At 39.7% G+C, this 25,391-nt stretch overlaps 1 protein-coding gene and 1 long non-coding RNA gene across 2 annotated transcripts in view; both read left to right on the forward strand.

Moving 5' to 3' along the window:
* The window catches only part of CSMD1 (CUB and Sushi multiple domains 1), a 2,556,145-nt gene that overhangs the window by 1,452,028 nt on the left and 1,078,726 nt on the right, over window positions 1-25,391 (forward strand). The window lies entirely within an intron of this gene.
* On the forward strand, window positions 15,762-19,168 carry LOC142492144 (uncharacterized). The gene is made up of 3 exons (XR_012800773.1): window positions 15,762-15,946; window positions 16,990-17,045; window positions 18,504-19,168. It is a non-coding gene; the product is annotated as an uncharacterized LOC142492144 (long non-coding RNA).

A 25,391-nucleotide genomic window follows, 5' to 3' on the forward strand; every position in this document is an offset into this window, starting at 1 on the left:
AAAAAACAGCATCTGCTTATTAAGTCTAGTCAGCTGGAAGCCGAGGCTCATACTGTAGGAAATGGCAAACCCATGTTGGATTCGGATTTAGGTGGAAAATTCGCCCATCTCTGGTAATCAATACTGTAAGCTTACCACCAATTTCAATAACATATATGTACACTATGTACACTAAGCTAAAGACAGTACATGTTATGGAGATTTGTTTAAGATTATCATTCTTATTTCATCTATCTTCCCCTTCCCCTACTTATATTGCACTATATTATACTATGTCCATGTTAGTAAAATAGTCAATATTGTTTTTTTTATAAATCTGGAGCAGTATTTTTCTTACTGGTTTTGCCCCTGTTTTTAGAGTTTGATAAATAGCCCTCTCATACATTTTAGGATCCCCTTTGAGATGTTGTGACTCTATTGGTGTAATAATGTAGAAACATATTCCTCTTTTGATTTTAGTTAGGAGTTTTAATTAAATTAAGATTTTCTTTATGTTTTGGTGTATGTAAATATCTGTTTCTTTGATTGTATTTTTAAAATACACATTCAATTCCATATTTAATACATACTAAACATTTTTTTTGTTTAATGTTAGTATCACTTATCTATTACATATATGTTAATAGATAGATTTCCCATTTTGTGCCACTTTTCATGTCTCTCTAACTGTGCACCTGTTCCCCTCTATAATTGCATTTCAGTTTGTTGATCCGTATATATGGAGGTGTCTATTTTTCAGAGCCATGCCACACTATTTAAATATAGTATATGATTTTTATGTGGAGTGCCCACTGCACTCAAATGCATGGATGGGAAAATCAATGATATCCACAGAGGGGCCAGGCAAGACAGCAAACATACACAATAAAAAACATTAAAGATACAAATTTTAAATGCTCTGTGCATACTATAGTTTTTTTTTCTGTAAGGCGTATAATTAGAAATATACAGTTTAGAAATAATTGCTACAACAATATATTTAATCAATTGAAATGTCGGCAGGGAACCTTATGGAAACGTAATAATTTTGTCTGTAATCAGAGCTTTTGGACTCCTGAAATCTATCCGTATGCGATATGCTAGTTTAATATTTATATAGAGGGAACCCGCCCTATAGCCAAAAAGTGAAAAATGAGAATTGAAAAGAAATGTTAATTAGAAATACGGTAGATTAATTATTATTAGAATGACTTTATGTTGCTCGCCTTAACCATTCTAATATATTACACTGTTATACTTCTAAAACTAATTAGTAGCTTTTTTCCTTGGCTTCATTTAAACATTTCTTTTATAAGTGATGAAGATTTGATAGAATTTATATGGTAATTTTCAATATGCAAGTATTCTTCTGAAAACCTGAAAATATTACATTTTATTTTATTATTTTTTTATTTTAAATAGATGTCTGAAAATATGTTTAATTATGCTTATTCTATGCGGATTTTACCTAATGAATGCAAATATCGATTATTTTTCTTTTTTAAAACAAGCTTGTTAAAGTATTTGCAAATGTTCAAAGCTGATAAAGCGCGGTTAGCCGTGCGAAACGCGTAAGAGTGTGTCAATGTTGCTTCCCATGCCATTAAAGCGTTTGTAGTGATTTGAGTGGTCCCGGTCTGTTACCTTCTTATCGGGCAGATGCTCCGCCTCACCTTCTCTTTTATCATAAATAAGCCTAAATGTTAATTTAAAGTAAATTAATATTTTGGGTTTTATTATACAGTACATGAACTGTATCTCTTGTATCTTGTGACCCATATCGGTGAGAGCACGCCGAGACTGCCAGACGTCCACCCGCACAAAACAGTGAGTTTTCCTATAAGGATTTATCTTGGCTGCTCGTTTAAATACCTACCTCGAGTCAGAGGCTATTTGGTGTAGCCATACTACTGTGACATCTAAGGTCTAAGTGTCGGCGGGGGACATTATGAACTGACAGCTGTGATGATTTTGGATTTCATTTACTGGCTACACGCATTTATACTATACCGGTGTTTTCTGAGTTGCGCCACTAGGGGGTGTGGGGCTCCCTTCTTTTCTACAAGTTATTTATGATATACACAACTCCAGTCTTCAAGCCCCCCAACAGGTCAGGTTTTCAAGATATCCCATCTTCAGCACTGGTGGATCAATCAGAGGCTCAGTGAAAGACTAGGCCTCTGATTGAGCCACCTGTGCTGAAGCAGGGACTAATTGTGCCACATTTGCTGAAGCAGGCACTTATTAAGCCACCTCTGCTGAAGCTGGGATATCTTTAAACCCTGACCTGTTTGGGGGCTTGCGGACTGGAGTTGAGCACCCCTGTACTACTGTATCATGTTAAACATTTCCTCAACCTTTTCATTATTGTCTAATGTAATTTGCATTTGTTTCCCTTTCTTTTGTCTCTGATTTGCATCTCCTTGAATATAACATGCAATTACTTCTCTCTCATTATAATAACTGCTATGGTCCTACTTGTCAATAATCTTTTCACACGCACAGCTTCTGATATGCATGAATAAAATGTTTAAATAGGGGAAATGCCTGATTCTTGAACCCAATTAACCAAATCTAACATTTTTCTTTATAATTGTGAAGTACTGTACATGTTGCTGTTCACTTTCAATACTAAATTGTCTGAAAAAATACTTAAAGTGTACATTATCTGTGGATTAAGGTCTTACCATGTTCAATTATAGTTTAAACATGTGTATCCTATATTGTGTAGCAATCCATGATTCACGTTCACATAAATTGCAGAGATTTGTGTGATTAACATGTGCAGTATTAAAGTTGTACTAATAGAAAAAGACTATGTAAAATCTCTTATTTGTAAATGGAATATGTATTCATACTAAATACGTCACAATTTTGAAGGTCTACTGTTCAAGATATATCCTGATGTAGCAGAGCCCCCCTCCTTACCTCAGGTGAGGGGGAGCTGCTGCATTGTGCCGCCGGAGCCATCTTTGTTTGTGCGCATGCGCAGGTAAAGCATTGCGCACTCGCATATAGTCCGGGATTGTGGTGGCCATTTTAGGGGCTCTGCAAGGGACGCAAGGGACTACATGTCCCATAGTCCTCTGGGGTAGGCACCACATGGAACATAGGAGCCAAAAGGGCTCAAGGAGGAGGGCAGGAAGGAGGTGATAGTTTGGCACGCAAAGGAGCCGCAGGCCAGTCAGATGGAGGAGGGCAACACAGCAGCCTTATTGTGTGAATACTATTGATTCTGGGAAGGATGCAGTGGAGGCTGCTTCAGCATAGGCTGCTGCTAACAGTGAAAAAAGAGCAGCATGGTTGTGAGGGACTCAGGACTTCTGGCGTAATGATTTCATAAGCAAATTTGTCTAATAATCCACTACATCAAGCCACTGTTAGCAAAGCTTTCAATAGGGGTGTTTTCAAAAAGGGTATATATTATTCACACAATAAGGCCCTTTATGAAAAACACACTATTGAAAGCTTTGCTAACAGTGGATTGATGTAGTGGATTATTAGATGTTTGCTTGTCAAATCATTATGCCAGAGGTCCTTGTGACGGTAGGGCTAGCTCGCATCACAAAACTGGGATGAAGCCCAGCTTGCTACCCCTAAATCTATGGAACTTGGTCACCTGTGTAAGGCTAATTTTGGCCAAATGTATTTAATATCTTGGGAAGAACAGGGAATGTGTAAATGTATAATGCACTGTCTGTAAGAATATATTTCAAAGTCTGTATTCGTTATTCCCTGTAAATGCAATCCCATAGTTTAGTGAATCAACATTGTCCCTGTTAATTCAATTCCAAGTCTAGTTGAGCAAGCAATATGAGATTAAAGTGTTTAAAGTGTGTAAGCACTGTGATGTGATTTGGGTGTCAGCCCTGTAAAGTGTTAATTGGATTAAGTGAACAATCAGGGATGGGGTTGGGTTCTTAGCACGTCCTCTGGCTGTTGTGGCACTAACTTAATTTGTTCTCTGATTGTCCAGTAGCCCCTCCCATGCAATGGACAGCCACAGAGAGCTATATAAGGGGGGGGCTGCTGATCAGAGAATGAGATCTACCTTCAGAGAGACACTCTGGGAAGGAGTGTGGAGATCCCCTCAGAGGACCATCTGAGAGACTGAAAGACACTCTAAAAAGGAGTGTGGAGATCTACCTTCAGAGAGCATCTGAGAGCAAGAGAGGCTAGCAGAGACTGAGAGACACTCTGGGAAGGAGTGTGGAGATTCCCTCAGAGGACTATCTGAGAGACTGAGAGACATTCTGTGAAGGAGTTTGATCTTTTACAGTGACCAGTTGGAGATGTATCTCAGAGGGACTGCTGTGAGATCCTGCATGAGAAGCGGACAGGACAAGATTTCTTGAAGCAGCCCCTGCACTTAGCAAGGCTAGAGTCTACTCCCCATGCCCCCAGTTGGTATTGAACCTTGGTTTGTACATGTTTGTTTTGTCTGCTGGCGTGCCAGAATAAACCCCATTTTATTCAATAACTTTGTCCTGTCTGGTGCTAGTGATCCCGGTGGTTTCGGTGTAAAAGTACTGGTCTCCCGTGACATGCTTAAGTCCATCACAACCATGCTGTTCAGTTCCACTGTTAGCAGCAGTCTATGCTGAAGCAGCCCCGACTGAATCCTCCCCAGAATAATCATCATCACTACTATTGCAAACACAAAATACATCTTCATCATGATAATGATAACTTTTATCATCAACACCATCAAAAGCGTTGATAAAGGCAGAGCAAAAAAACCAACAACTTTCCGTGGATTCACATTCCAGCGGGAATTAATTGACCATGATATGGAGAAAATTAGGCTCTAAAAAATTTGAACTTTGAAATGCAGCACTCAATCACAGAAGATCTAGCTGCAAGCTGGATCAACTTCTGCAAGCTGTGTACTAATGAGCTCCACAGTGTTAACTGAACTACCTGTTTTTGCAGTACCTGCTTGTAACTAGACTATTTGTAAACAACACTGAGCTTCATTTAAAAGGTGGCTGTTTCCTGCTTCTTAGTTTCTAGAACATGCGGTTCAGCCATCTTGCTCCAGATTTGCTGTCAGGGTGTTGCTGATTGGTCTGGCTTGTAGCATTCACTCACTAGCAGCATGCCCTGACTTGTTTTGACTGTGTTCCTGCCCACTGCTTGCCTTACCACCGCTGATTTCTGAACCAGTCCTTATTTCCTGGTGCTCCTGTTTGTTACCTGCCTGGCTCCAGATGCTGGCATCAGGTTTCTGGACTCTGGCTTGTTTTTGCCCCACATCACTGACCATTGTCTTATCTAATGGACCTTGACATTTCTCACTGCTTTTGTTCACCTTGACTGGCCCTGTTCCAGTATTTTAGCGTTCCTGTATGCATCCTCTAGGGGTTCCGTCTTGTATTCTTAACCCGATCAACAGAGGATCCCATAGTTCCAGCCCTTCTTTGCCCTGAAGCCTCTTTGGTCCTAACTGTGTTCCTGTCTTCAGCCTGTCACTCTCTACGTCTTGTCCTGACCTTTTTCCAGCCTGCCCTGACCCCAGACTGTTCCTGACTTTACATCTACATCATTCTCTGTTACTGTGCCTGGTTCCTACAATTCTACAAAGAATCTCTGTAACATAACAGCTGAGTCGCTCCAAAGGTATCCCTAAGGCCTTGGATATAGAGCAGGCGTGCGGGTACCCCTATTGCCTGAGCAATCTGTGGACTCATGGGGAGACATGGCAGAGGTGTTGTGTGATGTCAAAAACGTGCTTTGTAGGTGGTCACTGCAACAGGAACTCAGCCATCGAAGTAAATAAATAAAATCAGCTTTATTAAACTAGAGTGCTGCACATCACAGAGAACACCTCTGACGCGTTTCGTTCCGTGTAGGAACTTTATCAAAGAGTTTTTATCAGGTAGAGCTGTACCTGGTGCCTGCAATCAGCACTGATAGTCTGGATCAGGTTTCAGCTGCTGGGGGCTCAGACTGCCAGGAAAATGCAGAACCAGCAAAACCCAGTGATTCACAGCAAAACGCATGGAAATCACTGAAAGGTTTGAGATTCTTTCCCACTATTTCCATAAGAAACCCTTTAAGAAGAAGGAATGTGGTGAGACTGACATTTCTGGGACCAAGAGAGAAAGATCCAGGTTTTGATTATGTGGGGAATACACTCATAAAGAAATCTTTGCGTTTTGCCCCAGAGGATGTTTACTCCCTCCTGCATGGCCCGTATTCACCATACTACGATATCAGTTTTAAGACCTCCACCCACCTTGAGAAATTCTGGGAGAGATACAAAGCAGTGAGTAGCAGCCCTGAGTGGAAGTCTTTTGAGGCCACAGCGATATCTAAGCCTGAGACTGTGATGGTGAACATTATCTTTGACCACGAATCTATCCCAGTTCCAGACGCAGGGAGGACTTCCTGCACTGCTGACGTCACCCGTTTGCCGGTAGCGGGTGTTGCGTGCAGTGAGTCTCTCTGCTGCAGATCGGGGAGTTTTCAGGTTGCGGACGGCATCCGTGAGTTGTATGACTTACCTCAATACATTGTGAGTGTGATTTTTATGTGTTTTTAGTGTGTTAATAAATCTTTGTTACATATCACACTAGTATTGTCCTATTCCCTGTTCTACCGTTGGTGTATGCTGTATCGTTGACATCCACGATCAACATCGCCGACCTGAGAGGAATTCCACAAGCCAGACCACGTGGGGTCCGTGGGGAGCTGTGCAGGGTTGTGTTAACAGATTCTCTCCCCTGAATGTGTTAATATTCATTCTGTGAGTAGGATTCTGCAAGTTTCAGTTAGGGACTTGTTGCTGTGGTATACTGCGCAATTGGTGTGCCTTTTTTCTGTTATTTCAGAAGCAGTGGAGACACTCTATTAAGGACACCCACCCATCTGGAACTTTAATCCATCAGTTCATCAACCTGTCCAGAAGGAGCCCTGTATCAGAGACTTTCTTTGTTTGATTACGGTATCTTGGACTGATTTTAAGCGCTGGGGACACTTATTTGTATGTGTATTTGTTGTATCAGATTAGGAATGATCTGTTTTTTGTGGTTCCCCTAGGCAGCTTTTTTCACTGTATTATTTATCACTAATTTTTGATAATTATTATTCACATTTTTTTTCACTTATTGTAGGTTAGCGCTTTTTTGAGGGTTTATAATTGTTTGTTTGTTAAGATTAATTAATGTAAATATTAAAAGACAAAGAAATAAATTCAAACAATATCTGAAAATACATAATACAACATTAACTACAAACTAACACCAATCGCAACATTTTATTACCATTAAGCAGGAAAAAAAACAAACAATCACATCCACATAAGAAATTGAAATGAAAACAACCAACAGCAATACCAAGCCACAAATGCCCCCCAAATATTGTCATAATAATGTATTCATCTGTACCCTAAAGTGGTACAGATTAATATATTATCAGTCAATGTGCCTCCCCCCAAAAATCAACAAACACATCCAATGAAAAAAACGTAAAAAGAGCCAATTAGGTGGCTTTTAACCATTTTGAGGCTAAATGTGACGTCACAAGCCCTATTTAAGGCCGTGACGCCTCATTTGATGCCAAGAAGACGACGAGACAACATCGGTTGGGATTTACCATGGGGTTTTTTGGATTGACAGATGAAGATAGAAGATAAAGAAGATCAAGAAATGGTGACAGATGAAGATAGAAGAAGGTGATTAAAGAAAGAAAAAAGAAGATTTGGGTACCTGATCCGGATTTTCATGGCGGATGGCATCGGATGCTGTTGGAGACCTTCAAGGTACGTGAGCTTCCTGTTACCCCGGGAGTCGGAGGGCCACCGCTTCTAATGGTAAGTAATATATAGAATGTTTGTAAATGTCTCTTTTTACAGGTTTCTGCATTGGATGTGTTTTTTGATTTTGTGGGGGAGGCACATTGACTGATAATATATTTATCTGTACCACTTTAGGGTACAGATGAATACATTATTATGACAATATTTGGGGGGCATTTGTGGCTTGGTAATGCTGTTGGTTGTTTTAATTTCAATTTCTTATGTGGATGTGATTGTTTGTTTTTTTCCTGCTTAATGGTAATAAAATGTTTGCGATTGGTGTTCGTTTGTAGTTAATATTGTATTATGTTAGCTAATGCGTTTTATGGTTATTTCAGATATTGTTTGAATTTATTTCTTTGTCTTTTAATGTTTACATTCATTAATGTTGTAGTAATTCATTGGTTTGATTGGTTAGTGTTACTATTCATTTTGAGTTGGTTTAGGAATTAATTGTGTTGATTGGTTAATGGTTTAATTAATTCATTGTTGATGTTGTTATTGCTTGTATTCATTGGATTAGCTGGCTACTGTTTTTATTTAGTGAAGTATGTTTTTTTGGAGTTAGGTTTTATTATTGTGTATCTGGAGCATTAATGTATTGTAATTAGGGTGCCCATTGAGTGCTATAGAGGCTTATCATGCCCATATTATTATTATATGGGTATGATGTACCACTATACTACTCAATGGGTACAGGGTGGGTATAGTCAGTTCAGGGTGGGTGCTTAGGCCTCCCGGGTTTGTATCGGGGCAGGGTGGGTTAACCCCTTAATGACTATAGCGGTTAGTAACCGCTAAGGTGATTAAGGGGTTAGGGGCCATTAAAATGTCTTTATTATGTATATACTGTATGCTTTCTTTCAACGGAGGACAGAGGGACCTGCTGTTGTGGTAAGTATAACTGTATTTATTTACTTTATTTATGTATGCTAATGCAGTGTTTAATAATGGGCAAATAATCTATTATCCATATCTGGATAATAGTTATTTTGCACATTATTGTACTGTATATGTTAGGGGGGTGTATTTAGTTAGAAATAATGTTTAGTATTTTTGTAGGCACAACATTGGTACCGCAGGCCCGCTGGGACCCCGGGACGGCCGCGAGGTCAGCCGGGGACACCCGTCGGCTTGTTGTATGGGTGTTGCGCATGCAAAAATGTAAAGCAAGAAATTTTTCAAAGTCCAGCTTTTTTTGCGTCTACCTTGAGCTGACGTGTTCTGTTGAACGCAACTTTCGTGTATGCTAAGGTTACGTAGCTTAGTGCATCCCGCTTAAGGGCAGAATTTAACGCAAACAGGGTAACGAACGAGCAAAGTTTGACTTAGAAAAATTTCCTGAAAAAAGTCAGTTTTAGAGCGCAAAGTGCCTGTTTGCGTGGCTTAGTGCATCGTGTTCAGCGCAACATCACATTCTAAGAGCACTTTGCGCTCTAAAACGACTTAACGGAGCTTAGTGCATGACCCCCAGTGTATCTGTAACCTGCTGCTTTATGGGCATTGGCGATCTGAATATAGAGTATGTCACAGTTGCATATAGGGTCACTTGGTAGTGGCCTGCTTTATCCCCCCCCTCGGGGTCCGTGTAGCAGGTCTAGGGGGTCCATGAAAAACAACAATACATTTCTAGAACAGCCTAAAACAGAACGGAGAAAAGATATAGAAGTAAACTCCAATGATATTTAAGTTCTGCAAACCACTATTAGCAACCATATGAAGATCTAGGGGTCCTTAGATTCTAAAAGGTTAAGAACCACAAAGAATCTAAGGACCCCTGGATCTTTATGTGGTTGCTAATAGTGGTTTGCAGAACTTAAATATCATTATTTTTGTGCATTTGAGCACCCATTTGACAATCATAGTGGGATTCACTTGCAGTTAGTAGAACCAAGACACTATCTGCTTTATACCCCCCCCCCACCCCCCACTTATTGCAAATAAGTGCAATCTACTATATTTTATGTTCTGTTTTTTTATACTTATCTAACAGCGTTTGTATGTTCCACTTGTTGTACAGTATGTGTATTACACAAAGTAAAGGCTTTATTTTTTTAATATTCAGCTCATTATTTACTGTTTGTTATTTTGCATGAATAGGGCTTGCTTTAAAAAAGGTTGTTCTCTGATGAAAAGTTGAATAGCAAGATATTTTCAATAGAGAATTTCTCATGTAAACTATTATATAATGATTATGATAGCAAACACTGACAGCTTCAACCCTCTTTATTCTTTTTCACATATAATTTAATGCCATTTTGGCAAGGTAAAAGCATTGCATGGCGCTTTAGAAGACATCTGTTATACAGTGCATTGCAATAATGAACAGCTTTATACAATGTCAATTAATTTTCTTTTTCTTATTGTAAAAAATGACTATTTAATCCTGGATATTTTAATGGAAAGTCAGTTTGTACAGTATTTCATTCTCATAACTTTCTATTCACTGGAATTTCAAATGTACCTTAAGTGAATTCAGTGCTACCTATAGTATCTTTCAGTCTTAGGGCCTCATGCAGTAAGCGTTGATAAGGGAAATATGGCCATGTTATAGCCAAAATTGGGTTTGAGATTCAGTAAGCGCCGATAAGTGCTTCATATCGCCAGGTTTCGGAGCCGATAATTTGGTTATGGCCAGTCGCCTGCCGATAAGCCTGTTTTCGACACTGATCGCCACTTTTTTAAATCGGCTGGATTCAACAAAAAAAAACAGCTTATCGGGGCTGATCGGCACTACGAAATTGAGATGTTATGGCCGATTTCTCCCGCCAACTAAAGTTGGCATTTTGGACGGGAGAACGATCGCTAAGGCTGCCGGAACGGCACTTAGAAAAAAAAAATCTTCTGTACATCAATGGAAGTCAATGGAGCGGGGACGTATAACAGTATAGTACTGTTTACGTTTCATTGCTCACAATACAAGGGGGATTTGCATTACAGTGTGGGGGCATTCCCTGCATTGTGTCACAGCTGACGTGTCTTATTTGCATAACATTCGACTTTTACATGTTTGCAGCATTTGCGGGTCACATTACTCATCATGTGATGATGTGGCAAGGGAAAATACTATACTACACTCTTAAAGGAGAACCTCACATCATATCACACATTTTACTCAACTCAGCGACAATTATTTACATGATGTCACACATGTCACACATGTCACACATACACAGTATATTCATCTTCCTTTACATTACACAATGCTTGTAATGTGACACGCATCTTTAAACGTTCATGTACATCTGTATTCTCATGTTTACATATACTTTTGGGTCCTCCCTATTTTCATGACGTCACTTATTGGACGCTCAATCACATTGCATGTTTACATTGTAACCGTTGCATTACAAGCACTTCAACCTAACTTATACACACATGTACAGTAATTCATCATTGGGACACCTTGTAAACTCATTCTATACCAACTATCCTCCTTACACAAATGCATGCATATGCACACGACTATTCATTGTTGCCAACATGTCACAATAACATGGATAATTACACATGTTACACAAAACTTTTCCCACGTCAATCTCAGCCTTTTTGTCTCATTACATGACTGACTCTTGCGTTCACAAGTGTTACATGCATTGCACATGCAACTATTTATTTGCAAGCAATCTTTGTACAAAGCTTCACGTCACATCATTGCCAAATATCATCATTCCCTGCAGAATACACACAACAAATACTTAGAACAACAAGTGCACACAGCTTGCCACAGAAGTACTTTATTATGTTAATGTAACACCTTGCATTTTACTATGTCACCTGACATCATCACATACCTATTTAAAGGACGCACATTACCTGCTCATTCACAGCTACTCATTTCAAAATGTTGCGAATGTTTAGGAGACGGAGGAACATTCTTTTCTATGACATGCTTGATGATGAAGACAATCATATAGGGCAAGGGAGGGACACACCGAGGGACAGTGACAGTGACGCGGATACGACAGGGACAGGGAGAGGGACAGGCCGAGGGACAGGTAGAGGGACAGGAGATCAGAGGAGAAGACAGAGGAGACAACTTGTGCCTCGTCCGCGTCTGTACAGGGAGAGAACCCTGTTAGATGGGATGAGTGAGGAGGAGATTGTAAGTCGCTATCGTTTGAGTTCAGCAGCAATCTTAGCTCTTTATGAGGAGATAAGGGGGGATTTAGATTTTTTCACAGCCAGAGGTCGTGCAGTCCCTGGGCTTGTTAAAATGCTGTGCTCATTACATTATCTTGCTTCCGCGTCATACCAGACAACTGTGGGCATAGTGGGCGGGGTCTCGCAATCTACATTCTCGCGGGCCTTGACCCAGTTTCTCTATGCACTCAATAGACGCGCTAGGAATTATATTCATTTTCCTACAGAGGCGACAGAGTGGCTGGAAGTCAGGACTGGCTTTTATAATATAGCAGGTATACCATGTGTGCTGGGTGCAATCGATTGCACACATGTTGCTTTGATTGCACCTAGTCAGAGTGAGCATGTGTACCGCAATCGGAAGCACTACCATTCACTCAATGTACAGGTGGTATGTGATGCCACGATGAGGATAATGCATGTGGTACCCAAGTTCCCTGGTTCCAGTCACGATTCCTCTATCCTGAGGAACTCTTCAGTCTTCCATGCGTTCGAAGAGGGACATTTTGAACCTGGTTGGCTGCTGGGTGAGTACATATTTACATGTTCTAACACAAAACACATGTTGATTTAGGAATGTTGGCATTGTACAATTTGATCACTAATGTCAGCTTATGTGTGCTCCATTCATTATAGGTGACTCAGGATACGGAATTAGGCCGTGGCTCTTGACTCCGGTGCTAAACCCTCAAACTGAAGCAGAGGACAGGTACAATGCAGCCCATATATCTACAAGATCTGTTATAGAGAGGACATTTGGCCTACTCAAGACCAGGTTTAGGTGTCTGGACAGAACTGGTGGGGCTCTTCTATACAAGCCTCAAAAAGTGTCTGATATTATCCTTGCCTGTTGCATTTTGCACAATGTTGCACTCAGGCACAATGTACAGTCAGACCTAGCTGAGGCTTTGGTAGACGAGCATCCCACCCATGTAGCTGCTGAAAATGAACAAACAGCCAGTGGTGGCCAGACACGACAGAATCTCATCAATTCATTTTTTTCTTGTAAGTACAAACTCATATGTTCCTAGTACTACTTTTATAGTTTAATTATGTTATATTAACAATAATGTTTCTTTATATAACCTTCTGTTAGGACACAGATGAATATGGGTTGCACACCTTTCTTTTCTCTGCTGTGTGCACAAAGGGATGTGGCACCGGTATGTTATTGTTGCACAGGTTATATAATCCCTCTTCAATTGTACTTTAGTTGTGTGTATGTGAATACAACTTGGGTAACAAAGCAATAATATTTTAGCATTGTGTTATTCCTTATGCTAAGACAAAACACATATTATGCCCATAATCATTCATGCTTCTAGTATGCTTACATACAATGTTATTGGTGCAGTGTAACATGTACATCCAGATGATGTGTACACCAGGCTGATTTACATTTTGAATGTCATGAAATATACATGGTGTTGTACATTTAACACCAAATACACACTTTGCTGTGTTGTTTACGGTACTGAAGATGGCATGTCAATGTTTGCAATTTATATATTGTTCCTTTGCATTATAGGTATATCTCCAGTATGACTGATCATGGTATGTATATTTGCTGACATCTCTCATAAGATGTGGCTACCTCAATCTTCCTATAATTATTGGAACTAAAAACCCAACATATTGGTTTAAACACAAATGTTACATATATGTACTTTCTGTATCATGTATATGCATTTAGCTACTCTTGAGCTTTCATGTGCATTGTATTACAAAATGATTACTCACATTTCATCACATTTTATGTATGTTTCCTTATAATTTCCATTAATGTAATATAGAGGTGGTTGGAGAAAAGGGGATAACTGTACTTATTTGTTTACTTACGGGAGCACATTCATCACTAGCATAGACACACTTTTTAAGACAACTGTTTGTGTCTCTATCAATTGGTGTAGGATCCATGTATAACACCGACAAATGATAACACCAGCTTTATTATGGTAGCTTATATCATCATATTGACTATACTATGTATTTCTAAACGATTAATAAACACAGTAAACTATACTTAGTTAGGTTAATGAAATATACACAGAAACGTACTTCATAACATGATGGTGATGTCATATTCAGAACATCATGCATTGGAGGGGACCATAACATCTGGCCAGTAACATTATTTGCTACAGTCCCAAACCATTTTATCTACATACCCATGTAACAAGAGATTTTAAAAATAAATGGCTACTTGGTTGTAAGTGTCCTTTACATTGGGAGAAGGAGTGGCTCACTGAGTAAAGACACACACTGGAACTGATAGTTTGAAGCAGGGGAGTCTGGTTCAATTCCCGGTGTGGGCTCCTTGTGACCTTGGCCAAGTCACTTTATCTCCCTGTGCCTCATGCGGCAAAAAAACATTTGTACGTTCCACGGGCCAGGGACCTCAGGCTGAAACATGTGTCTGTAAATCGCTGCGTACAACTAGCAGCCCTATACATGAACATGCTCATATTATTATTATTATTGTTACATAGTTTCGACAGTCATACGTTCCATTACATATTAGAATACACAAATGTGTTAGCAGAGTGGGAATGGTTGTTATATATAAAACACACCATGTCATAAAATGTTAGTAGTCATTAAAGAACACTCAATAAAAATTCATGAGGCACTCTTTTGCAACATCATTATGTTAATTAAGTGCTTATGCAATATAGGCATAAGGGTATCACATTTTTAATTGTTTGTTAATAAGCGCTGCAAGCAATATAAAATTAGTTCCATATGTAGTATAGTAGTCGGTGGCTCCTCCTCACAATCATCTCATATAAAGGTAGACTCTTCTGAAATCATACATTGATCCGATTGTATCTTCCCCGACATCTCTGAAATACAGCAAACACATGATGGTCAAAGATGGCACCTTACTAGATATGCATCCGTGACAACGCGTTACGCAGCTCTATATGATTGTGTAGATACACACGTCACTCACTTATATGTTAGAAGTAAAACTGTTCATCAGTATGTAATGTTTCTTTAAATTTGTAGCAGGCATAACTATGTATAAGAAGTGAACGTTGCCTGTATACTGAAAGATGTGCGCGCACATCTTTGTGTGCGCACGCACTTCACGCTTGGCTCCACTAACTGTTAGCGCATGCGCAAAACAAAGCGTACGTTGTGCGTTCAATACATGTTGAAAATACCAGTAAACATAACATCTTTATTTCAAATACAATGAAGACGAAACTACATTCGTTCTAAACGAGTACATCTGTATTCTTTTTAAACAGACGTGTTTGAACAGAAAGCACGGCCGATAACACAATGCGCAAATGCAATACGTGTGACGTCATGTTAAGCCAGCGTGAAACGCACGCTAACACTCCTCCCACTCAATTAACATTCGGCTAACGCCCAGGGTACGCCTACAAACACTGAGCCGCACGCATCACACACTGCAGTTACCGTTACTATAACAAAACATGACAGCCAATAGGCTTTGAGGCGCGCACGTCGCTTGGGGGCGGGACTTACATCACTAATCCTTTTTAAGGACGCCTTGGCCCATGACAAGGGTCCCACGTCATACGTGGTGGACCCGGTTTTCAATGTTGTAGATGTTGCATGATAACAAAACAGGTATGTGTTAGAGTAATGGTAAAATGTTGCTAATATGTTTAAAGGGATAGGAAAGTACGTATATTTATTCCGTCAGCAATGTGTACTACTCTTTCAGGTCCTACTATATTGTATTAGGAAACAATTTGTTTGTGATCGCTACATGTTATGCAGTCTGCAATGTTACGCTGTATCCACGCATTGAAAGTGAAAATGGTGGTTACAAAAAAAAAAAAAATTTAAACGCAGAGTCAACGCATAACGATTGTTATATTTACCATTCTTCTAGAATTAACTCTTCGCCTGGCTGCAACTGGTCGCTCCAGAAATGCAAGCCATTTTCATCCACGCTTAACCCAACCGCTGAATCCAGTATGGCACATATCTCCTCCAGGATGCGCTCATAGGAATCGCCACTGCTTTCTTCAAATAATTGGTCGGGAGGTAGGTTCATTTCTTCCGGTTCCCATTCCAATGCAATTTCAGCTGAAAGGCTTGGTACATAATCATAGTACTTTTGTTCTTGTACAATGTGGGTTTCAGGAATGGAGGCTGCAGATATTGCAGCACGTATCGATTCAAACGGATCAGTAGTAGCGGATACATTGCTATTGCCATTAGGAATAAATATGCCTTTCACGACAATATAAGTGCCGTCTTTCAGGATAAATTGTTTTTCCGGGGCAATCTTCCAGAAACCATAGGTGTGTTGTAGCTTATCCTGGTCACGTTCAAAAAAGTCATTACTTGATAAAGTGAATCTTATTGAGGAATTAAAATTCCGTGCATGCTTACGGTCTTGGTAATAAGGATATTTTGCTCGAATGAAATCATCGATTTGGCGTGTGCTTGCTTTCTGTCCGCGACTGTTCAAGATGGCTTCACAGATCATGTACTTATACCCTAAAAGGGGATTAATATTGTTAACGAATTCATCAGCCATGTCTGAGTAGCACAAAAGCTGTGTGCAGGTCTGTGTTATTTGCTCATCAAAATGAATGTGCTGAATGGCTAACAAACTCCTGTTTTTCCTTGTCAAGGTCAACAAAAGTAACTACTTTGACTCCTTATTTCAAACGCCAATTGGATTTGTTTGTCTAATTGGGTTAACAGTTGTGGTTCGTGATATGGGACTGTGGGAGAAACATTTCTCCTTCTTTTATCTCGTTTGTGAAAAACATCCCTAGACTGTGAATGCGTTCACATAGTGTTTTTTTGAAAACTAACAAAGACCAGTGTGTGAAAATATTTCTTAGCCAGGCATATCAGTAAAAACACACCTGCAAAAAGAAATGTTTTTTCCCCGCTTACATTTCTGTGTGTATGTGAAAGTCTGGTTAACTCCCTGTCTGCATGAGTTTAAATACGTGTGTATATATATATATATATATATATATATATATATATATATATATATATATAAATATATCTCTTATAAAAATATATATATATTTATATATAATATTTTATTTTTTTTTATATTGCAGGAGTACACACAACATTGATGGCATTAAGTATACCTTGTATGAAACCTATTTAAATGGTGAGAAACATGATTGAATTAAGTAATAAACATTTGTTTAAGCACAATACTGTTAGAGTCTCATACTTAGGATATTTCTCAAACATTAGGCCTGTATTATTAAAATAGTGTGCTTTCACAAGGAAGCATGAAGTGTATTAGTTTGTGTATACCAGTTTATATAGTACTATATATATATATATATATATATATATATATATATATATATATATATATATATATATATATATATATATATATATATATATACACATATATACATATATATATACACATATATACATATATATATACACATATATACATATATATATACACATATATACATATATATATACACATATATACATATATATATATACACACTCACACACTCACACTCACACTCACTCAGTGTGTGTGTGTGTGTGTGTGTGTGTGTGTGTATATATATTATTATACATTCTGAGATGTTATAGAAACGAACACACAACTGATTAAAGGACAAAATTACAATGGCCAAGCAAGGCAAAGGTAAGTAATAATTTACACATAATCCTGCTGTACACGTACAAGAAAGATGTTTGCACTTACTTAGGTGTTTTAATAATTGCATGTGACTAATATGCATATGCAATTCTTACATCAATTAACACACCCAAATGCAATGTTTTGCTGCAAAGTCAATGGCAGCTTCTCTAAACTTAGCAACTGGCTCCTGGTGGACCATTACTGAACAGACGATTACAACATAAATATTTATAACACAATTAATTATGAGTGTTAACATTTCCAAAACTTCACGTGTACAAGAACATAGTTGAAAGTTTGGAAACAACACAGTCTTCAGCATACATACAATAGTAATTAGATAATGTGAAGTCAACAAAACAAGGCCAAAGACATATTTTCTGAATTATAACATTTATTTTTTTTGTTCCTTTTGCGAGCGAGTAACAGGCCTGCTTGTTGTCTCTTGAATTTTCCTTTTTCTTTTGCCACCAACTTTAGGCACAACAGAGCCACTTTGAGTGGCCTCTGGCACTTCACGGGCAGGGCTTGTGGCCAGTGACTGTTCACCTACGGGGCTTGTGGCCAGTGACTCACCTACAGGGCTTGTGGCCAGTGACTCACCTACAGGGCTTTTGGGCAGTGATTCACCTACAGGGCTTTTGGGCAGTGATTCACCTACAGGGCTTTTGGGCAGCGATTCACCTACAGGGCTTTTGGGCAGCGACTCACCTACAGGGCTTTTGGGCAGCGACTCACCTACAGGGCTTTTGGGCAGCGATTCACCTACAGGGCTTTTGGGTAGTGACTGTTCACGGACAGGGCTTGTGCCCAGTGACACATGTGAGCAAGTTGGTAGACACTGCACAAGTGATGGTTGGTCTGTTTCATGTGTGTCTTTTGTTGTTTTTGACCAAAAACTGGTCAGTAGTAACTGCTTGTATTTTGTTTTTGTGGGCTCCTTTGTAGGTGTCAGCTGCTGATTTTGTACAGATGGCAGTGGTAGTATGTCGTCAGGAACCTGCACAGCAATCTCTGCTACTTGACCGGTAACATTTGGGCCTGGTGAATGAATATCAGATGAATGTGGTGAAAACTGACCTGCATGAACAGATCCTGGCTGGGAGGTGTTGAATTGTGGTACATTAGTCATTCTCCAGTAATTAGCTTGTGTTTGCTGAACAACTAATGCTTCGAATGAGGTGTTGATTTTTTGCAACTGTTTAGGCACTTCAATGAAGACTCTGTGGAGATGTGCCAATTGTGATACTGTTTCTTCCTGCAGTCCAATCATCCTTTCCAGCACTGTCATCATGTCTGAATGGCGACGATTTTCTGCGTCCACTATTTTTCCCTCTGAAGCTACAATTGCATCGTATGTGGAAGTTGATGGACGATTTGGCGGTACAACAGTTTCTATTGGCACCTCTTCATGGTCACATGATTGTATTTCAGTCTCTTCTGTGGCGTCATCCTCATCATACTCATCATCCTCATCACCATGATGTTCTAAAAAGAAATGTACACATTATTAAATGGCATGTTAATGTATGCTGTGTTACTATGTAATTGTACTGTGTCCTAAGTAACACCTAACATGTTAGCATACGTTTTATAACCTCATTAAAAACTACCTTGACTTACGAATAATGTTTGGACTCAGTATGAAATATGAATGAATGAAAAGTTGCTCTAAACTCAGAAGTCCTACATGATAATTAACATCACTAACACAATACATGTTGCCTTACACTTAATTTTCACTGACACTAAGTAATCCTATTTAAAGAAGATGTGCAAAACAAATAATGCACATGACAACATAACATATAGAAGAGCACATATTATATGGCCAGCAAATGATACACTCACCTTCTAGTAGTGTTGAGCTGGCTGACCCAGGTGAAGACACTTGTTCCATCTCAGGTGACACATGTCCTCCAGGGGCAACTATATATAACAATAACATAAGTTTTACATTTACATGTGTAAATATTGAACAAACACTTATTGTATGTTCTGTATTTATGATTAACTAACAACATCAGTTCCTTAACCGAAAATGTGTGTGAAAGTGAACATAAATAGTTGTAATAACACTGTACATGCCTGTGTACTTAGAATTTTTGAGTTCCCTAACATACAACATACTATGTTTCTGCAGTAATGCGTGAGGATAAATAGATTAAATGAGTACATAAAAATCATATGTTGTGTAGTGATATCAGTATCATAATGTACATAACTATCATGAGATGACCATTCACAATGGTTATCATGAAGGTGGTCATATTGCAAAAAGTGTTGTTTTTGGTAGAGGATATGTGTGGTACATTAATCGAAGATGTGGCACACCTGAATGTGGCTGTGACTCAACAAGACAACACATGCAGTGTGTGATAATGTGTCTTTGATAGTAGTTCAACTATAGATATGAGTGAACTAATGTGTGACGTACGCTTTGATAAGTAATGAGTTGTTGGGGCATTTAGTAGCTAGAGTTAAGCTTTCAAATGAGTGTGATTAACTTCAGTTGTGCTATTCAGGTTGTAAGAAAGGTATTCCCTTCCCCAAAAAGCCTAATCAGCCACACCTTTCAATGACTTGAAACAGGTGCAAATGGTGTGAACTAAGTTGACCGTGAAATGAGGCTGTAATTAGTGTGTGTGCTGAACCCCACCCCCTCTGTTGAAGTGTATGCTGTGATGAGATATTAATTGCAGCTGCTTTAACACAATGGTAGATGAGCTAAGTAGTCATCTGCAGTGTTTAAGTTATGAAAACAATGACATAACATATGCTACGTGTGCCTCATTATGCTGTCTGTATATGACATAAAGCAAAAATGGACCTTTTCATAAGCAACTATAGATGTGTTAGTGCCAGTGATGTTTGTAGGCCGTTACATGCAATTTCTTTGATGCATGCTTAAAATAGGCAGTAATGTCATGTTTGTCGGAGTAAAATCAATAAAATACACAATAACATGATACATATTTCTGTTCTGTACCTGTAGCTACTAATAATTTCTCATGAACATGTGTTACACGTGTACTACCCTGTTGTTCCCCATCTTCGCCCACCATCAATTGCTTCCACTGCAGCTATGCATTTTGGGAATTCACATGTAAATGAGCACGCAATGGCACGTGCTATATTAGTTACTGCTTTTAGTAGGACTACTACATATATGTCTATTTTGAGATATATATATACAGAATCAGACATATACATATATAGATGCAGGTATGCTTATATTGTGAAGACAGTATAAAAAGCAGTGTAACTATGCAAAATAACTGTAAGCAACGACACGCCTAGTACAGTAATATTTATCACCTGCTGGAAATTGTGACGGATAAATTCCAATGTCACGGTCACCAGCCAAGCCTTCCACGACGACGGTAAGTAATTTTGGCCGAAGCAGCTCCTCCAATGGAGTCAATATGAGACGTTGTGGTGTGGGCCCACCTCCAGTGCCAGTAGCATGCACGCGTTGGTCTTGTATTTTCTTTTTCAATTTGGACCTAATATCATCAAATCTTTTCCGACAATGATACTTGTCCCTGACACGATTCCCACAGGCATTGACACCAATGACTATTGTGTCCCACATTTCTTTTTTGCTTGCTGCACTTGTCCGCCCTTGAAAAACATATAAAAGATATGAGGTAAATGAATAATAATATAAGCACCAGTTTCCTACACTGCTAGCTGTTCCAAGTGATAGCAAACATGCTGTTTTATGTGTAATATGTGCAGCACATGAGCATTCACTACTAAACCTATACATGTAAGCAAGGTTGCATTCATATTGTATGCAGTTCTGGCAAATTGACCGCCTGTGTTTATTTGTCCTTGTAAGGCATGATAAAAAGCTGTGTTTCCACACTAATGAACATAGAAAGATATTGTGTACCCATATTTGCATATGAACAAAACTCAGATGACCTAGGATCACATGTATTTGAATAATAAATGTAAAGTTACACTTACCTACTAAATGTCCATATATACTGTCATAGTGCTCCAGAATGCCAGTGACAAGAGCCCTATTTTCCTGGTCATTGAAGCGAGGATTACGTGGCTTCTCCACACGTTTTTTCCGAGCAGGTTTAGGGTCAGAGCTTGGCTGGTGCTGACTGGACTCTCCTTCTTCCAATGGAAGAGCCTCCAAAAGCTGGCCACCAGCAAGCACGCCACCACCATCCACCCCATCAGCAACTGCGCCACCAGCAGCACTCCCAGCACCAGCACTCCCACTCCTAGCACCAGCACTCCCACTCCTAGCACCAGCACTCCCACTCCTAGCACCAGCACTCACACTCCTAGCACCAGCACTCCCAGCACCAGCACTCCCACTCACAGCAACAGCACTCCCACTCCCAGCACCAGCACTCCCACTCACAGCAACAGCACTCCCACTCCCAACAACAGCACTCCCACTCCCAACAACAGCACTCCCACTCCCAGCAACACCACTCGCAGCACCAGCACTCCCACTCCCAACAACAGCACTCCCACTCCCAGCAACACCACTCGGTGCACCAGCAACATCACTCCCCTGAACAGAACGTTCACTCCGACGCGTACTCCCACGAGTAGCACTCCCACTCCCACCAGCATCACTCTTCCCACGCTTTGCGGGCATACTTCCAGCACTCACAAAAAACAGACAAGAAATGTACAGGCAATCACACGACCCACTTCCACATATAAAACAAGACAAAGATGTAAACAAAACAACAAAGGACAAAGCTCACCCAATACACAACAAGTCTCTCAGTCAATATGCAAATGTTCAATCGTCCAGCTCTGTGCGTCTCTCTCTCTCTCTCACTCCCAACAACACAGAGAATGATTAGCAGTACACGTTGCCTTTAAATATGGCGCGCAATCAAAAACATGCTTGTTTCGCCTGATTCAGCAAGATTTGTGATTGTGCAACCTAACAGCACCCCGCCACGCACGCCGATACACCTGTGTGTGATCGGCTCATCATCGTGAGAGTGGGCGGATTTGTTTTCTGGTTGATTTTGAATGTATTCGGCACTTACTGCATACGGAGAGGGAAAAACGCCAATAACATGACTAATCGATAAGCTTGCCGATTTCACATAATCGTCGCTTACTGCATGAGGCCCTTAGACTGAAGCTAGCATATGAATATGCAGTAGTGCGCAAGTTGTTTTCAACCTAAAGAAATCCAAACTTTAGGTAATTCTAGGTACTCTAGGGATTTTCTAAGCCATATTGGGAGGAACCACAAAGGACTTAATGGTGTTTGCACAATGAGTTTTACACATTATCTCTTTCGCCATACTTAGTTTAAATAAACATGTCGTAATTTGTCCTCAGAGCAAATAGATCTCAGAGACAACACAAAGCAGGAATTTTTTAAATAAAATATGCTGCTATACTGACGTACAGTACTAATGAACTAAAATAATTATTTATAATCATCATGCAGATGTACAAATCCATAAAGGAACCAGTGCTGCAGTTTTAAATTCTGGACTATATATATATATATATTTTTATATATATATATATATATATATATATATATATATATATATATATATATATATATATATAAGCAAAAAATTGTAGCGCCAAAAAAGTACCGTGATATATTAAATGTGATAATAGAACTATAGTTCCATCAATAGGATGGATTGTGTATATGATATTAAAAGTGCATAAAATAATATAGTGAAAATTCAAACAACATATAATATGAACAATACTACCTAATAAGCTATACTAAAACACAACCAAATTGATATGCATAGAAAGTGTAAAACGTGCTAAAAGAAAAAGAGGAAAAAATATTGTAAAAAAAAGTCCAACCAGTCCTTCAATAGTTAGTCCATAATGGTGGGTATTAGGTGTAGATAAAGGGGTCTTCGGCTGCTCTCACACGGGGTTAACCACCTCCACAGATATCTAAAAACAGAAAAAGAGAGAGAGCGCAAGCCCCATAGCATAACACTGTATGTTTATTGTAAAAAAGGGGAAGGAGGGTGGGGGGTGGGGGGGATTGGAAACGCACTCACAAGATTAAAATATATAAAAGGCAGTTTGTGAATTAATATCACCACCATCCGGTTCTGTAGCAGGATAACGTCTTTGTGGACTCCTCCAGGACTGCCAAACGAAATCACCATGAACCAGGTACCAGGGGCTCCGTTTGCCGTCTGTATGCTGTCCCGAAATCAGCTCTCCACTTAAAATGGCCGCTTGTAATGTATCCACGCTTGGTTTGGCCTCGTGCGCGTGCGCAGCGTCGTCGTGACGTAATTGCGCTGTCAGTTTCCCTGACGTGTTTCGTCACCAACGAGAAAGTCGCCCGTTGGTGACGAAACGCGTCAGGGAAACTGACAGCGCAATTACGTCACGACGACGCTGCGCACGCGCACGAGGCCAAACCAAGCGTGGATACATTACAAGCGGCCATTGGAAGTGGAGAGCTGATTTCGGGACAGCATACAGAGGGCAAACGGAGCCCCTGGTACCTGGTTCATGGTGATTTCGTTTGGCAGTCCTGGAGGAGTCCACAAAGACGTTATCCTGCTACAGAACCGGATGGTGGTGATATTAATTCACAAACTGCCTTTTATATATTTTAATCTTGTGAGTGCGTTTCCAATCCCCCTACCCCCCACCCTCCTTCCCCTTTTTTACAATAAACATACAGTGTTATGCTATGGGGCGTGCGCTCTCTCTCTTTTTCTGTTTTTATATATATATATATATATATATATATATATATATATATATATATATATATATATATATATATATATATATATATATAAATGACAGGATCACAGATTCTGTATGCTAGAGTGAGGTGCAGTATATGTGTTTTCGAGCATGCCTGAGGTTAAACTCCTCTGGAGAAGCAATCAGCTACTGTAGGGTGTTCTAATTAACTGCTTAGTGCAAAGCATTTTAAAGGTAGCCAGTGAGCTGCCAAAGTGGAGAGATTTTCCCCAATCAGTAACGACGCTGGTTGGTAGTGCTACCCCACTTGTTGGTGCATGTTGGGTACCTTCCTTTATGCAGCTTGCACAACTTAGGCCTCACTTCATGGATGGAGGCAGATGCAGTGTCTCACGATGCAGGGCCTCTGACACAACTCCCCTCACCACTGGCAGCTGCACACTTGGTCTGTGAAGAGTGAGGAGTTCCTCACTGGAGTCTGTCCTGCCCCGCTTAGTCACCGGATTGTCACTAGTGTGAAAGTTTCCCTAACTATGGCCTTCCCTACAATACTCTACTGCTGGGATTGAGGCCTAGTTTGGGCCTTTGGGGAAACTCTTTCCTAGTCCCAGGCAGCCTGACTGGCTCCCAGGACAGTGTGTACACTCAGTGTGCTCCTCCAGCACTGACTCCACATGTCAGACACAATGTTTCATACCCAGCTCAGTGTCAGAGTTCAAGTCTTTTAGTCCATCCCTGCCTCTTCAGAGTCAGCCTCAGGAGCTGTGTAAATGCCCCCAGTGGCTAGGAGGAATATCCTGCTACACCAGGAAGAAAAGGGGACGTCAAAACAAAAGTGATCATAAAATAGCAAGGTGGACTTACAAAGCTAATATATAGGGAGGAAATTAAATGTTCAGAACCATTAGCTGTTCTATTAAAAGCAGATGAACAAAGCAGTTCATACATTAACATTTAAAATTAAAATGACAAAAACTAAAATAATAATTATATATACAGGCATACTCCGCTTTAACATACGCAATGGGACCGGAGCATGTATGTAAAGCGAAAATGTACTTAAAGTGAAGCATTACCTTTTTTCCACTTTACAATGCATGTACTGTACTGCAAACATCATATACATGC

This window comes from Ascaphus truei, chromosome 4 (assembly GCF_040206685.1).
Source record: "Ascaphus truei isolate aAscTru1 chromosome 4, aAscTru1.hap1, whole genome shotgun sequence".
Lineage (NCBI taxonomy): Eukaryota > Metazoa > Chordata > Amphibia > Anura > Ascaphidae > Ascaphus > Ascaphus truei.